The sequence below is a fragment of the Fukomys damarensis genome, unplaced genomic scaffold (genome assembly GCF_012274545.1).
Source record: "Fukomys damarensis isolate Sample0158 unplaced genomic scaffold, DMR_v1.0_HiC HiC_scaffold_32, whole genome shotgun sequence".
Lineage (NCBI taxonomy): Eukaryota > Metazoa > Chordata > Mammalia > Rodentia > Bathyergidae > Fukomys > Fukomys damarensis.
In genome coordinates, this window is record NW_022900944.1 from 37063223 (window position 1) to 37071091 (window position 7869).

The 7869-nt window shown below is 48.7% G+C and overlaps 1 protein-coding gene across 1 annotated transcript in view; it reads left to right on the forward strand.

Annotated features, from left to right (window-relative positions):
- Positions 1–7869, forward strand: part of Vac14 (VAC14 component of PIKFYVE complex) — a 100095-nt gene that overhangs the window by 5328 nt on the left and 86898 nt on the right. The gene's annotated exons all lie outside the window — the stretch shown is intronic.

Genomic DNA, 7869 nt, shown 5'->3' on the forward strand with positions numbered 1-7869 from the left:
AAAAAAAAAAAAAAAAAAAAAAAGACTGTCTTACAAACCTGCCTAATTTGTAGCCTGCTTGGTTGGTTCTGTAAGAGCAGGCTCAGGAGCCCACCTCCTAGGGTTCAAGTTCCTGTTCACTAGCTGGGTAATCCTGAACAAGCAATTACCCTCTGCCTCAATGTCCTTATCTATAAACTGAGAATAATAATAGTATTTGTAGGGTTATTTGATTACTTACATTAATGTTATAAAGGGCTTAGTGAAGTGCTGGACATGTTATAATTGTAATAACATAGATTATGTAATTGTCTCTATCAGAACTGCTTTTAGCACTTTGGTTGGCAGAATAATGGCCTCCCAGAACTTCCTAATCCCTGCAGTCTGTGAATATGTGATTTAAGATAACAGATAGCATTAAGATTCTTAATTAGATGGCCTTAAAACAGAGGATATTCTGGATTACCCAGGTGGTCCCAATGTAACCCCAAGCGTCCTTCAGTGTGGAGGGAAGAAGCAGAACAGTGAGGATCAGAGTGATGTGACAAACACTGAACCAGCCATCACTAGCTTTGAAGATAGAAGGTGCCACTAGCCTCTGGAAGCTGCCAAGAGAGTTCTCTGCTAGAGCCTCCAGGAGATAAAATATCCCTGCCTACACCTTGATTTTAGCTCAATAATAAATTTGTGTTCTGCACCACCAAGCTTGTGATAATTTATTACAGTAGCAAACAGAAAGCTGTTGTAAGTCTCTTGCCATTATTTCTAAAGCTTCTACCTCTTCTACACCTTGATCTCTGTTCACATCATCTCAGTGCCTGCCAGTGCTTAGCAGAAGTTAGCCGGAGGCTGAAGGCCTGGCTGCCCTTCAGGTTTGCTCCTGGCTTTACCAGGCCAAGCAGCAAGCCCACAACCTCTTTGTCACCCTGAGCCAGCAGTCACGGTATTGGTGATTAGGGATCCCTTTCAAGAAAAGCCCCAGAGAATAAGATACTTGTGAGGAGGCGGAGGACTCAGGCTTCCCTGGTCCAGTCACGGTCTCTGGCTGGGATTGCCTGCTTAAGTGGTGCAAGGTGGGGGAATAGTTGAGAGGTGTTAAGTGTGCTTCGAGCTTTTCTTGAAAAGCCCCAGTACGGTGCACAAATGTGTGAGTATATTAGTCTGCCCCAGCTGCCCTAACAAAATACCACAGGCTGGCTTCCACAGCAACAGTTTATTTCTCCCAGTTCTGGAGCTTGGGAAATCCAAGAACAGAGTCTTACAAGGTAGTTCTCAGGCTGAGGCCCTGACTCTGGGCCTAGAGGCAGTTTCTGTCTTACATGTACTCACGTGACTGCTTTTTATTCCCCCGGCGGGGGTGGGGGGCAGGTGTCTCTTCTCTAAAGACACTAATCTTAGGAGATCAGAGCCCCTACCCTTATGACTTCATTTAATCTTAGCTGATTAAGAGGCACTCTCTCCAAATACAGTTACAGTGGGGTTAGAGCTGCAGCATATGAATTTGGGGTGAATGGGGACATTTCAGTCCATAACTGCTGTCACAGTGAAACCTGGGACCGCATGTGAAGTGCAGTCTGCCCCATCTGGAGTGGTGGGGGCAGAGGGGCATAGAGAGCCTTCCTTTCTTTGGCCATTGTATATATACCCTCATCTCACTTCTCTTGGAGGCCCTATAAGCTAAGTTACCCCATTTCACAGATGAGAAGACAGAGGCCCCTTGATATTGTCATCTTTCCAACTTTCACAGCTAGAGCCTGGGTAAAAAACCTAGGCTCATTTGTCTCAAGCCTTCCCCATCACCATGGATAGTTTACCTGCCAACAAAAGGAGCATACATATAATAAAAGAAATTTCATATTTGGACATGGCTGTGGTGGTCCAGAGCCCGAAGCTCAGGTGACAGAGCCAGTCCCGTATAGTGTTCCCAGGAGGTGTTAAGAGGGTGTTTGATCATAATGACGGGCCTCTTGACCACTAAAAATAAAGAGATGGGCGCTTGGCTCCACTGTGCTAGGGTTGTGTTGTGACCATTATCTGGTGGCATATGTGAGCTGCTTGTGCACAAGACCTGGAGAGCTTTCCCTCTACCACCTCAGTCCAGTGTGACCACACAGTTTCCTGAAGGCTAAGACAGTCGGGGTAAAGCTTTAAGTGGCCAGTTGAGATTTTGCAGCCTCTTGATTTGAAGGGACATAGTCATTGATCAGTGCTGATGAGAAAGTTGATAAACCCTGGGCTGTCCTCTCTTGAGGGTTCAGATGTGGATGACAGATGCCAACGGGCAGTCTGCTCAGTGTGGGCACTCACTCTGCTGGGGTGCTCTGCAGGGCACTGTGCAGCCAGGGCCCTGTCTGGCTGGCTGCTGACTAGGGGAGGTGGCACCCTTCGTGGTTAAGTCTAGCATTCTTGAGCTTTGAGTTACTTCTCTGGCCATACCACTCTAAATGCACATGATCTGGTCTGAACTTTGAGTTCCCAAGGCCAGCAAATATAGGTGCCCTTTGAGAAGCCCAGGGTTTGGGGATCAGAGCTGATCGTGTGTCTGGGCCTGCTGGAATTTGGGGAAAGGGGCTCTCCAGAGCCCTGGGATTAGTCAAGGTTGAACTGTCCTGTTCACCCTAGCTCTTTAGAGTCAGCCAACTCTGTGAGGGAAAGCACTATTACTGAATGGCTTGAGGCAATTTTTGGAGTTTGGACCAGAATTCTACTCAGTGTAAACCCTTAGCACGTTGCTTAATCCAGGGGTCAGAGGCTGATCCTCCCACACTATTTGGTTTAGCCTGGATCTTAGAGTACTTTAAATTGAGAAAATTCACAGGCCAATTCGGGTTTCTGGCTTTCCTTAAGGAACTGGGAGCTGTAGCTGTGGGGCCCACTTTCCCACTGAGACTAGTGGGGAGAACCAGCCCTTCCTTGTTGGCCAGTTCTCCAGGGCCTGCTGTGGTTCCCTTGACCTCATTGGAATCTCCTGCCTGGCCTCTGGGAGCATTTGAGTTTGTGACCTTTTGTTTAACCTCTCTATGCCTCAGTTTGGGTTTTTTGTTTTGTTTTGTTTTTTCATCTTAAAAAAAAAAAGTGCACTGTGAAAACATGCTTAGGGGAAGAAGCCAGTTCACATTATATGATCCCATCTCTGAGATACCCGGAAAGGGCAAATCTATAGAGACAGAAAGCAGATTAGTGGTTGCTGGGGCAACAGGGAAGAGTTTGGGGAAATGAGGAGTGACAGATGAGGGGTACAGAGTTTTTCTAGAGGGTGGTTAAAAAGCCCTTAAATTGCTTGTGGTGATATTGCAGAACTTTGTAAATATACCTAAAACCACTGACTTGTAAACTTTAGAAGAATGAATTGATGGATTGTGAATTACAGCTCAGCTTTTTAAATAAGAATGTCAGTGGAGTATTATTACAATGTGAGGAAAGCACTCATAAGTGTTCACTATTACTGTCACCCAAGATCAGAACAGTCTTCCTGCTCCGTCTCTGACTCTTGTACCTCCTCCTGTCATGTCCAGCGCATGCTTGGTGTGTGTTTTGTAAGTTAAGTCTCAGACCTTTTCAACAGGCCTCTGGTCTGATCTCACTGTTCCTATTCAGTTATTCGGTGACACCGGAGTGACTGGAAGCCAAATTATTGCAGGATTCATCAAAGCAGATGGAGGTGATGTGTGCTCATATTCTCTTTGGGAAATCACGGTCTGGACAGGCCATCTGAATACATATGTCACATAGGAAGCATGTCTCCTGGAGAGCTGAGGCAAATCGCTGGACTTGCCTGGAAAACAAATAGGCAACTCCAAGTCCGAGCTGCAATTTTCACAACACAGGAATAAATGACAGCTCTGGGTTTATCTTTCTGTCCTCCCATGGGGCAGAAGAGCAGTGGGTGTTCAGTCAGCGTTTGTTGAATGAACACACGCCTGGTGGTTTATAGATCAGTTTGTTTCCCTGATTCTGACTTTGCCCTGACACTGTTACTTGAGCATGTGTGATGCAAGCTTATGATGTACATTATCTAATTTAATTCTCTCAAAACAATGTGCAGGGCCAGGGATTTAGCTCAGTGGTGTCTGCCTCGCAAGCGAAGGTCCTGAGTTGGATCCCTGGTACAAGAAAAAAAGTGTGAAGTCCTTGTGATTATTAATCCTTCCTTGGGGCTGTGGATGTCTCCTCTGAACCCATGGGAATCTGAGTGTGGTGGCCAAAACCTCTGCCACCCAGGACAGAAACTGGGATGTTTGAGCATCACCAAATGAAATGAGATTGGAGTTCAGTAAAATAATGAGTATAAAGTACCAGGCTCTCAGTGGTCATCTGGCCGGTGGTAGTGCTGATATCTGGGAGAGAGGCGGTGTAACGTAACCAGTAAGATTTCAGACACTGGGGTTGGGAAAACCTGGAGCTGATTTGTAGTAATGACTGAGAGCCTCCATTCACTCCTGTGATCAGAAGTATTGTAGAATGATTGATTTTAAGATTTTAAGTTTTATGACCTTGTGTATGCTTCTCCAGGCCTCCGTTTCCCCCAACTCTAAGCCACCTAGAATAGTACCTAAGTGGGGAGCTTATTTTAAGTTTTGTGTGGAAAGCATCTAGCACATTGCCTGTATATAGTAAAGGCTTAGCTATGGCGGCTCATTGCCGGCTGTCACAGTAGGCCAGCTCTAGAGATTCGTTCCAAAACCTGTCAAGTATGCACCTCATCTGTACTCCCCAAGTGCACGGGGAAATGCTTTGGGGAAGGCTAAGCACTGAACAGCAGGGCAAAATGTAGGGAGAAAACAGCATATCACCTGAGACCTTGGTTCTGCGCAGGAGAATTGCTATTGTAGCTGGGTGTGTTCACTGAGCAGCTGCAGTGGCTTCAGAAGATGTCAGGGAGAAACTGATACAGTGGAAAGGACATGGACTTCATAGATGTCAAGGGTTCGGACCTCTATGGCCCTAAGAAGGGGGCGTGGTCTCCGTAGACTGTTTCAGATCTGGAAGGCGAAGTTAATGACAGCTGCACAAAGACGTAGAGGAGGAGGACCCGACTCCTGAAATAGTCCTTAGAAAGTGGTCAGCCCCTGCAGCCTGTGACCGTCACTGAGCTGCCACAGAGCCCAAGAGACCCAGTGCGGGGCTGTGGCTGTGTAGTTCAGAGTGTGGCCCCTGGTTTTCTCTTGGTAGGCAGCAGTCAGGACCTGTCCTTGTGTCCTGCTCTTCCCATGACTCCTTCTCTCGAGCAGGGGCAGTCAGTGAGGTGGCCTTGTGACTTACACATGGTGTCAGGAGCTTGGTGCCAGCCTGCATTGGAGCTCGTGACTTCTGGGGAACCCATGTTTCTGTCATTCTGCCCATACCGCTGACTAGTCGCAAACAGGCTCCTAGCAACCCTGTGTGCATTTTGGAATTCCAAGAATGGTAGAAGAACATCTCGTTGAAAAAGGCTTTTCAGCTTTTTTATGGGAAAAGCAGGCACAGGCAGATTTGCCTCTTTGGTGAAGAGAACAGTAAAGCCCGAGACCTTTGTGTCAGAGAAGGGCCCTGGGGATTCATGGTCATGAGAGTTTCTAGGCCAGACATTTACTGCAAAATGAGTTCAGCTGCAGGCACCCCACCTGTGGCTCCCAAGCCGTAGATGAAAAGAGAGACAATGCAGCCTTTTGAAGAAAGACTAGGCCTGGAACTGGGGGTGCCTGAGGTTGAACTTCACTTACTCTGCTCCTCTTGTAGTTGCTTTTCTTCTCTCTGCACTTCCCCTGTGAAGTAGCGAGGCCACACTGCAGTCTGGTTCTCGGGGCACTTTCAGAGCACCCTGTGAGGAGTTAGAGCACACCTCTCCCCTCAGTGGGTCACACACATCCCAGCATGTGCATCCTTCCCCAGCCACCAGCTGCAGCTGTGATGAGTCAGGCTCTGCTCTGTGTGCATTTTGGAATCCAAGAACGGTTCCCTTGGCCCCTACTAACTTGACCAGTAAGACTAGGGACTTAGTCCTGTCCACATTCCATGCCAATTAGCCAAGCAGACTGTTGAGATTTGCAGACCCACTCCATGCCACCAGTGTGGCAGCACGGGCTTTGCCCATGTTTGCCCTACTGCTTGTGCCATCCTCCAGCTCTGCCAGCCTCCCAGATTTAGTCCTCTGGCAGGTATTACTGATCCCCACCTACTGCATGCACAGCACTAGATCAGGAGGCAGGGCTGGCGCTAGGGACACAGCGAAGTTTGGCACTGTCCTCAAGGACTTCATCGAGGAGTTGTGGAGACGGAAAGAATTTAACTGGTGACATGGGCCAGCACATTGGTCAGCACAGAATGAGGGATCACTGAGTGCTGGGTTCGGAGGAGAAGTGCTCACTTCATGGGAGAGTTGAGAAGAGCAGGGGGCAGCCTTTGTTGGACTTTGCAGGCTGAAAGGAGTGTAGGAGGGAATGGTGGGTTCCGGAAGGTGTGGACAGGAAGTCCGGATAGGGTAAGGTGAGGAAGGGCTCATGGGAAGACGGGTCTGGCTGGATAGAAGAGGATGCTGGGGACCCTGGCAGGCCGACTGGAGAGGTCTCCTGGCCCTGGTTAGATTACCCAGCATTTCAGCTAAGAAGGATGAGTTTGACTAATGGGACAGATTCTTCCTGCCTGGGCTCAGTGCTCTGTGCTGGTGATGTCAGTGAGAATATGTTCACATGGTTTCCCCTCCGGAGGAACCATTGTGTCTCTGATGCTTGTTGTCTCAGAGATAAAGAATATTCTACCCTTAATGCAAGGGTACAAACAGTAGGTACCTGGGGTGCCCGTCTCTATAGGACCTGTGCAGTTGCTTGCCTGGGGGTCAGAATGAAGCCCTGGTAGGATGCGAGTGGGGATCTCCCAGTTGGTGCCTAGCAAAAGAAGTTCCCCCCGACCCCGGCTTCCCATCTTCTGTCTTCAAGGCCCCACATACTTGTCACTCTTGACATCAGGGCCACACGCCTTCCACCCTGTGTTGCCTTCAGGGCTCCTTGAGGGCCCTTCAGGCCCACATCACCCCCACTGCAGATCACACCTTCGGAGGTGTACGTGCTTCCCCTGCTAGCCACCTTCTGTAGCTCCTCACTTCCACCAGCATACGATGCCAGTTCTTTGATTCATTCAGGGTCTCTTCCACCCTCGGCCCTGGCTCCTGCTGAACCACATGCTACCTCTCGTGCCTCTGAGCCTTTGCAGGCTCATCTAGAACAGCCCCAGAACAAACACCTACTTATCCCTCAGAACCCTTTCCAGTGCTCACCCTCATGAGACCACACTGCATTCCCTCCCAGCAGCCACCGGCCATACCGTTTCCTCCTGGTCTGGCCTCACCTCGTACTCTTCTCACTACATTTGCACCATAGTCCTAGAAGACTCGTTTCTCTTGAGAGCCCAAGGCCCAGGAGCGCATCGTGTGAGTAGCTATCAGTGTCGCCTCAGAGGAGTGTGTGCTTCCTCGTTGCACAATGAATGTTTGACAGGAGAGGAGCTAGTGCCAGGGACACTAGTGCTGCAGGGAGCCTGGCTGTCCTTTGGAATCCTGGCTGGTGCCTGTATGCTGTCCCTACTTCCTCTCTGGGTAGTGCTGTGCCTGGTACCGTGCAGAAGCAGGGCTTGGCTTCCTAGGAAAGCTGTCTGGACAGGAGTAGGAAGGCAGAGCTGCTCACAGTGAGCTGTCACTTGTCCCCATATCCCAGATTTTTTCAGGAACAAGGGCACTCGCCTTCTGGATCCTTGTGGAATTTAGGAAACTGTTTTTCAGCAAAGGTTTTTCATTAAAGGCATTTAAAACTTTAGCTCAAGAAACCAGTCATTCCAGTTCTCACACTGGATTCCCAAATTTGTTAGGCAATGTGAAATCCCAAGTTCACTGTCTTTAAAAAAAAAAAAAAAAAAAAA